At 46.3% G+C, this 7,961-nt stretch overlaps 1 pseudogene; it reads right to left on the minus strand.

Moving 5' to 3' along the window:
* Positions 1-2,978: 2,978 nt before the first annotated feature.
* Positions 2,979-3,424, minus strand: LOC111590617 (bZIP transcription factor RISBZ2-like; annotated as a pseudogene).
* Between the last annotated feature and the right edge of the window lie 4,537 nt (positions 3,425-7,961).

A 7,961-nucleotide genomic window follows, 5' to 3' on the forward strand; every position in this document is an offset into this window, starting at 1 on the left:
GTACATAACACATAATATGTCTAAGTTTGGGTCACTTATCCTCGATTCACCATATCATCTAACTATGGAAAGAAAAAGAGCAACCAATCACAGATCCATAAATGAGAACAACTTTAATCTGCTATTATTTTTTAACCATGGGAAATCTTTTTGGTATATATGAGCTGAAACATCCATCGGAAAAGGACAATAAACCTGCAGATACTTCTACTGACAAGACTGTCACAAGTATGTTTCTGTTTTTTATAGATAAATATAAATTAATAGCTGGAAGGTCGGCATCATCCAAGCAGTCCATTATGGCATAGCAACAGAGCATATGGGCTTCAATGACAAAAAAATACAAGTGCCAAGAAGTATCTCAAAATCTCGTGTGAAATTAGAGCATGGTAGCCTATGCAAACATAAGTACAAATAGAGTTCTGAACTGAAATAAATAAATGCATCATCAAATGCAAAAGAAAAATGGTTCCTAAAATATCAAGACAATTCTAAAAATCGCCCCAAGGGAGAATATGCCACTCTGTGCTATCTATGCGGTCGCTTTTGATCCATCAAAAGCATGTGACTGACGATGATCCTTGAACAAAGCCACGAAAATGATAGGAATGAGGGCAGGCATACCTCACCACTTTTTTTGGAAGGGGAGCTCGCCGGAGGGGATGGAGAAGCCTCGTCGATGGTACTACCTCGCAGACCTGCAAAGAGAGAGAAGAGGTGAGGAACTAAAGGCAGAGAGGATCCATGCGGCTAGTGGAGGGACAACTCTAGTTTCCATGTCGACGGTGATGGTGGCCATCTCCATCCCTAGCACCCACTCTCCTGCTCCCGGTGATCTGGTTCACCGTTGTGCACCTCGCCGTATTCCCCCTGTGCTTCCAGGGATCGTTCAGGTGCGCGTCGACGTCCACGAGTCCGTGGAGAACCACCGCGCGTGTGGACGCACCGTCCCCAACATCAGGAGAAGGAAAGGCGAGGTGCGCGCGTGAAGAGCTCCTGCGTCGAGCGCAGTGGATCCATGGAGGAGGCCGACGCGCGCGAAGAGCTCCTGCGCCGAGCGCAGTGGATCCATGGAGGAGGGCGACGACGGGCGGGCGGAGGGGACGAGAAGAGTGGATCCTACACCGTGCACCGTGGATCCGCGGGAGGAGGACGGTGGGGGGGGGGACGAGGGGGCGGGTGGGGGTGCCTCCTCCACGTCGCGCGCAGTCGCTACCGCCCGCCGCAAGCAGAGCTAGGGTTTCAGCTGGGAGTCCGTGGAGGGGCGGTGCAGATGAGGCGGGCAGTTGGTGCGGGGTGGGGAGGGGGAGGGGGCTTGCATGGACAGGGAAGAGGCGCGTGCGGCTGGATGGCATAGACAATAGAAACGGACGGTCCAGATAGATGGGAGGCAGAACGACAGAACGAGGGGAGGCAGACTACTATTGCTTACTTAATAAGTAGTAGAGATACATAGAAACAATCATCAATTTAAAAAGGTTAAATTATATTGTAATTTAGAATGGAGGATGTAGCTAATTATATATACTGAATCTTAGGAAAATCATATTGAATAGAAAGGGGTACTGTAAATTGTTATGCCTTATAGTCTGGTATTTGGGTGTTGGGACTGAACTCTGAAGGTTGTCTGTAATGTCTATTTCAAGTTTAAATTTACAGCTTAACTCAAATCTTAATCAATGAATAATATGATAGGACAATGCTTGACCATAATACTGGAAAGAGTTTCAGAGGGCTCAAGACACAAGGACATGGAGACCTTGTTCTGTGTCTACACTATAGGGTTATATATTCTTTCTAATAACCGAGTTATGTGGAATAAATCAAGTGCGGAGTTATCTGAAACAAATAGATGAGTAAGTAATCACTATCACTAAGCTATTTTACAGTTCCTGATTTAACTCTAAAATTACATCTTACTACAGTCTTAATCAGCAAAGAATACTACCAGAGTAATACTTATTGGTCACAATGATGAAAAGAGCTCCAAATGCCTCAAGACACGATAACATGGAGACCTTATGCACATATGTCTGCAATTTGGAGTTTTCTAGCCTTTGTGACTCTTGAAATATTTTGAATATGAATCGATACAGGATTGTATATGAATATTATATGAGACGGTATTTTTAGCAATTGGTTCATCCTTTTCACTTTTTATTGACAAAATGTCAACATGGATTAAATCCAATGAAAAGGAAGCCTGTGCTCCACCTAGTTTAGTTAAATCCAGAACTGTTTAGTAGTTACACTACAAGTATGAAAGGCAACCATTATACTGGATGTTCGTGGCAACGCACGGGCATGATAAAACAAAGCATGCGCTCTCCGGTACTACAAAGCTATGTAATTAGTTCTCAACATAAAAATATATACACATCTGATTTCATAAATAAACAGGCATACAGATAGAACTACAAAGAGAAATTCATCCACAAAATTCTCAAATGCTAGAACTTGTCCAAAAGTTGTTGTCCTATCCGAGGATTACCTCTATGTGATTTCAGTCGTCCTCACTCTCTGGCACGCACGCAGTCTTCTTCTCCCTTCGGGGTCGTTATCGCTTTCGGGGGAACTCTTCCGGCTATGGCGTCCACACGTGCTCGAGCTCGAACATACAGATTATCAAGCGCAAAGATTCGCACCTGTATAGGCATCTGCAGAAGTTGCAGGCTGAGGACTGTTTCTTCGTGTACAGTAAATGAAATTACCAAATAAATAGGATAAAGAAACTGGATTTTACATGTAACAACATTCAGAAACACCTGAGCTGGAGGCCTGCAGTAGCAAAACATGCCTGATAAACTAACTATGACAATGAGTAAGCAGCCATTAGCCCATTACACAAAGATTAGCTACGACATACTGTGCTTGACTGCTAGTTGTTTCTTATCCTCTAAACCACTAAAAATCTCTATGTGAAGCAGTGCGATACATGTACATCATACACCTGCTCACATAAGAACACAAACAAACTATTACGAGCCCTGACCATTTGAAGCAAACAGGATTACACGGGTGAGCTGCAACTAAAGGCAAGTGGTCGTACCCTACACATGGCGATGGCAGCAAGGTCCTTCTCCAACTTCTGCTTGAGCATCATGTTGTACTCGACGGGGTCAACAACCGATCTCCAGGCTGACGCCGGTGCCATGGACCCTAGTGGCTTGCTCTTCGCCTCCTCGACTCTAGCTCCATTGCTACCTCTACTTTACGACAACGATGGGACTCAAGCTATCGAGCTCCTCAAGAAATTTCTGGAAGCACCACTCCGACAGACACCAGTTCATCGTGTCCGCCGCGTCCCCCCTCCTCCTACTCCACCTAGTGACTGGTGCAGCAACATTATCGGCAACCGCTGGTTGAGGGTGCGGTGGGGCCTATAGGGGTTGGGGATCTCCTCCACAGAAAAGACGCGCTCCATGCCAAAACGAGTCGGATCACCATGCTGCTGGGCAGAATTCTCCTGTGAGGGGTTGGAGGATTTGATTTGAAATTTGGGAGAAATTTCTCTAGCAAAGTTTGGTTTGGTGGAAGCGGAGAAAAAATGAGAATAAGAGAAGGTCGCATAGAGGTGCCTCACGAAGACGTAGACCTCAGTGCACGGCGCGGTGCCTGAGCTCGCGTGCGTCGACCTTGCCAGCCATGGCGGTCCGTGCTGTGGTGAAGAGGCAGTCACCATCGGTGTCGACCTCTTCGACGTGGTCGCTAACCCTGGTGCCGGAGCTCGGCGAAGAGCTCGAGCGCGCACTCGTACCGGCGGGAGCACGGTGGTGTAGGCGCGGACGTCCAGGCGGGAGCTCGGTGGGAGCGGCGTTCCGTCGAGCAGCACGCAGACGGCGTCAGGCTGGCACTCATGGCCCAGCGCGCGGACGACCATCTCGAGCGCCGATGCGTCGGCGGCACCCTCCTTGCCGGCCCACTGGAGGAGCGCGAGCGCCCACTCCAGTGCCCCGAGAGCTCCAGCGTCTTGAGCAGGGACGTGATGTCCGCGCGGAGGAGCTCGTCGCGGCGGAAGGTCAGGAAGGCCGCGAGCGTGGGGATCGGGTGCGAGGAGATGGCGAGCACCAGCGCCTGCGTGGCTGGGAGAGGAAAGAGTGCGGTGGCTACGACGTCTGGTGCGACCGCTGCGACGCGGTGGCGGGCGCGGTGAGGTGGAGCAGGAGCGAGTCGAGCGGGAGCGAGTCGAGCGGGAGCGAGGAGCAGGATCCGTGGCCCAGCGAGGAGACGACGTCGGTGGGAGCAGGGCACGGGCGGAGGCACCAGGGAGCGGGACGCGGTATCCAGGGGCTGCAAGCGCCGCTAGGGTTTCGTGGCCCAACGGGGAGGCGGTGATGGAGGGTCCGGCGAGGTGTGGGGACGGAGGACTCCAACGTCTTGGGTAGGTCCAGAGCGAGGGGGAGGGTGCGCTCGACGGCGAAGGTGGAGGCGGAGGGAGGGAGCGGTTGCCAGCGTGCGGAGGAGAACTGCGAACGGGAGGGGCCAGAAGGGAGTAGGTTGCTCGCGCGGACGGGGAAGGGGCGGATGGGAGGCGACGCACGCAGATGGCTGACGGACGACGCACGAAAAACGTGGATGTGGGATGAACGGTGGAGATTGAGAGACGGCAGAACGGCAGAACGTAAGGAGGCAGACTACCCTTACCTTCTTAATAAGTAGTATAGATTTGGATTTTCGTCTACGCCCTAGTTGACTAACGATGTGGCTACCGTGCTTGCTGCTTTCCTATCTATCTTATCGCAGGTTTAGCTAGAGGATCGTCCAGACAGCAGGATGATGCTCTTTTCTAGGTGCCCCTTTAGTTCTCGAAGCACATACCTATCATCCGGTACTCAACCTGATGCAAATGTTGTGGCTTTTATGGAAGTTTGGAAGCTTAGGATCCCCACCAAAGTGAAAATCTTCTTTTGGCTCTTCAATAAAGAGTTTACCCACTTGCGATCGGCTGCTCAGGCACAATGTCCTCCCTGCTCCCCTCTGTCCCTTGTGTGATGGTGCTACTGAAGACTGCCTTCACGCCTTCGTCCAGTGTCCCCCATCAGTCTACGATGTTTGGCGAGTGGCTGATATTGATCTGGTTTGTTCAGAGGATGCTATCTGCCTTCGACCAACCTTTGCTCAAGAGGAGGAGGATCTGGTAGCACAACAAGAGATCCTCCCCATGATTCTTTGGTGGATATGGGAATGACGGAATAACTCTGTCTTTAGAGATGAAACGTCCACTATGCGCGCCATGTTGTCTAAAGTGGTGGATGATCTGTACATTTGGAGATATTGTTTCTCCCCCTTTTAGAAGAGTGATTGATGTGTGGTGTACTCGAGTTTCTTCTCCATTTTGGTACTCTAATGGACACTCGTCTTGAATGCCCTAGACTCGTGTCCTTTTAATATGAAAAAAGGTGAGCGTCACCCCCTGTGTTTGTAAAAAAACTGCACGTTACTACAGAGGAAACAGGTACATGGCACAACCCCGCGACATATATATGACCACAAATCCATCCTCAACTTGTTAAGCTATCTCCAAAAGTTTGCTTATCCTCATCTATAGTGTAAAACGGTATTTTACACAGTGATATACACGATCTGCTGGCTATAGCCTTAGCACTTTACCTTCCCTAGTGTTTTCCTTGCGCACAAACCATTTGTACTTCAGACCCACCGTAACTGTTGCTCGTGGTGTCATATCTGGCCTCCTACGTGGAATAGATTAATAGTACAGAAAGAACTGGTCACTCCATTCTTGTCCTATTGATTACTTATCTTATCATAAAGGACATATACTCGCTGTAGTTGTTGCACATACTATAGTTAAGGGATGTTTGTTTTAGGATTATAATATGCATAGATTATATAATCTTATTTATTTAATAATAAATCGATTATATAATCTTATTTATTTAATAATAATTATTTATTATTAAATAAATGAGATTATATAATCTATGCATATTATAATCTCAAACAAACGCCCCTTAATTAGTTTCAATTATCATACATGTTTGCTTCAGCCATCATTATCTTTACTCTCCAGCATGATTATTACATTATTCTGTGCCTCAGAATGAATGAGCTGCATTAGGAAGAAGAGACGGCTAAGGACGTACCCAACACATCAATCTGCTGGGGCAGGATGTTCCCTTCATACACAAAAACTTCTTTCTAGGTTTTGGTGGCCGCTAAAACAGCTGACAAACTGCCGAAAAAGAGAAAAAAACTGGCAGCATAAATCTTCTCAGTAAAGTATTTGTAGATTAACATGGTGAATGCCGCCATTTTTATCATTGGCAGATTGAAAGGCGTTGGACAGTGCAGACTTGCTAATAAATGAACTTTTGCCATGTGGTACATACACCATGACTCCACAAACCTAACCAAAAAAAAAAAAACTAGGCCTCCGCAATAATGTTACACTTGTCTGTCCTATTTACGCATATATAGGGATCGTTTGGCACCCGCAAGCTCCACCAATCTGTATAATTGTTCATCGCTCATTTTATTGCTGAGATAGCTAGCTAGCCTTGCTGTTTCATGTCGAAAGAATGTGTGTAGACTTGTAGATGAATTATTGATGGTTAATCCGTCACTGACATCTACCTTGTATATATGTTCTTCACTCCTGCAATCTTTCATCCCAGCCGTCTTCTTTCATTCTTTGTATTTTGGGGAGCTTAATTTCCAGACAGTCCGCTTCTTGCGTCTCACTGTCCATAGAGATAGCAAGACTTGTCGTTTCACGTCGAAAGCATATGCATGTGTGTAGATTTGTAGATGGATGAATGTTTAGTCCCTCACTAACATCTACCTTGTATATATGTTCTTCACTCCTACAACCTTTTATCCCAGTCGGCTTTTTTCATTCACCGTAGTTTGGGGAGCTTAATTTCTGCTGGCGCGTGCAGTTGTAGGTAAGACATTAGGATACTAATAGATAAGACATCTGCTGCTTTCGAATGGGAGACATTAGGATACTAGATAAGACATTTTTGCTGCCGCACTATTCTAGTTTATACTTAGTATGGTACCTTTACAGATTTTGTAGTAGGTGAGGCTAAAGAGCTTGAAGAAAATGATGCTTTGGCATAAATGTTACACGACAAAGAGAGAGATTGTGAGAACAAAAATGTTCAAAAAAAACTGGAGGATATGTTAGAGGGTCATAAAACTTTTTGTTATACCCAAATTGTAAAGAGGACCACAAGAAGTTGCGTAGCATATTGGAATTGTTGCAGTGAAAGTCAACAAATGGTATCACTAACAAGGATTTTAATGAGATCTCATCATCTCAAAACACATAAAGAAGTTCATTGTAGAGGGGAACGAATTGTCATGATGAATATATGAAGCCAAAGAGGTTGTTTGCTTTTTTGGTTTGGAAGTGCAAAATATACACGCATGTCTTATATTGAGTGTATCGTGTATCATGGTGAGAAGTACGAGAAAATGTAAGTTTATCCAATGTGCAAGGCATCAGGATCGATGACCCTATTGATGTTGGGAGCAAATCCCCAAGGAAAATGATACCAGCTAAGCTAAGGTGATGTGGTACTTCCGTATAATATCATATTTAAAGCGTTTGTTTCATAATAAATAGCATAAAAATGGTTTAGTTCCATACTTCCATGACCTACAAAACAGTCAGCAAGACAAATGATGCTCGATAAGGAATAAACCTGCCAGTTGTTTTATCTGGCTGTCCAATGAGGAGTGATATATAAGGAACAAACATGCTAGTTGTTTTATTCCGCTAAAGCGTGTGGTTGACGTGTTTCGCTAGACACCATCGCCAGCGGTACGGTGCCCTAATACACACTGCGATGGAGTTAGAGCTGCACTTCTGCAACCACTACCGTCAGCCTCCGGTTGCCTCCACATTCGTCGTCATCATGCTTGCATTGGCCCCAAACACGGTCTCTACACTGTACATTGCACACATGTTCAGCTTCTTGTCAAAACCAAACAAA

This window comes from Zea mays, chromosome 1, assembly GCF_902167145.1.
Source record: "Zea mays cultivar B73 chromosome 1, Zm-B73-REFERENCE-NAM-5.0, whole genome shotgun sequence".
NCBI lineage: Eukaryota > Viridiplantae > Streptophyta > Magnoliopsida > Poales > Poaceae > Zea > Zea mays.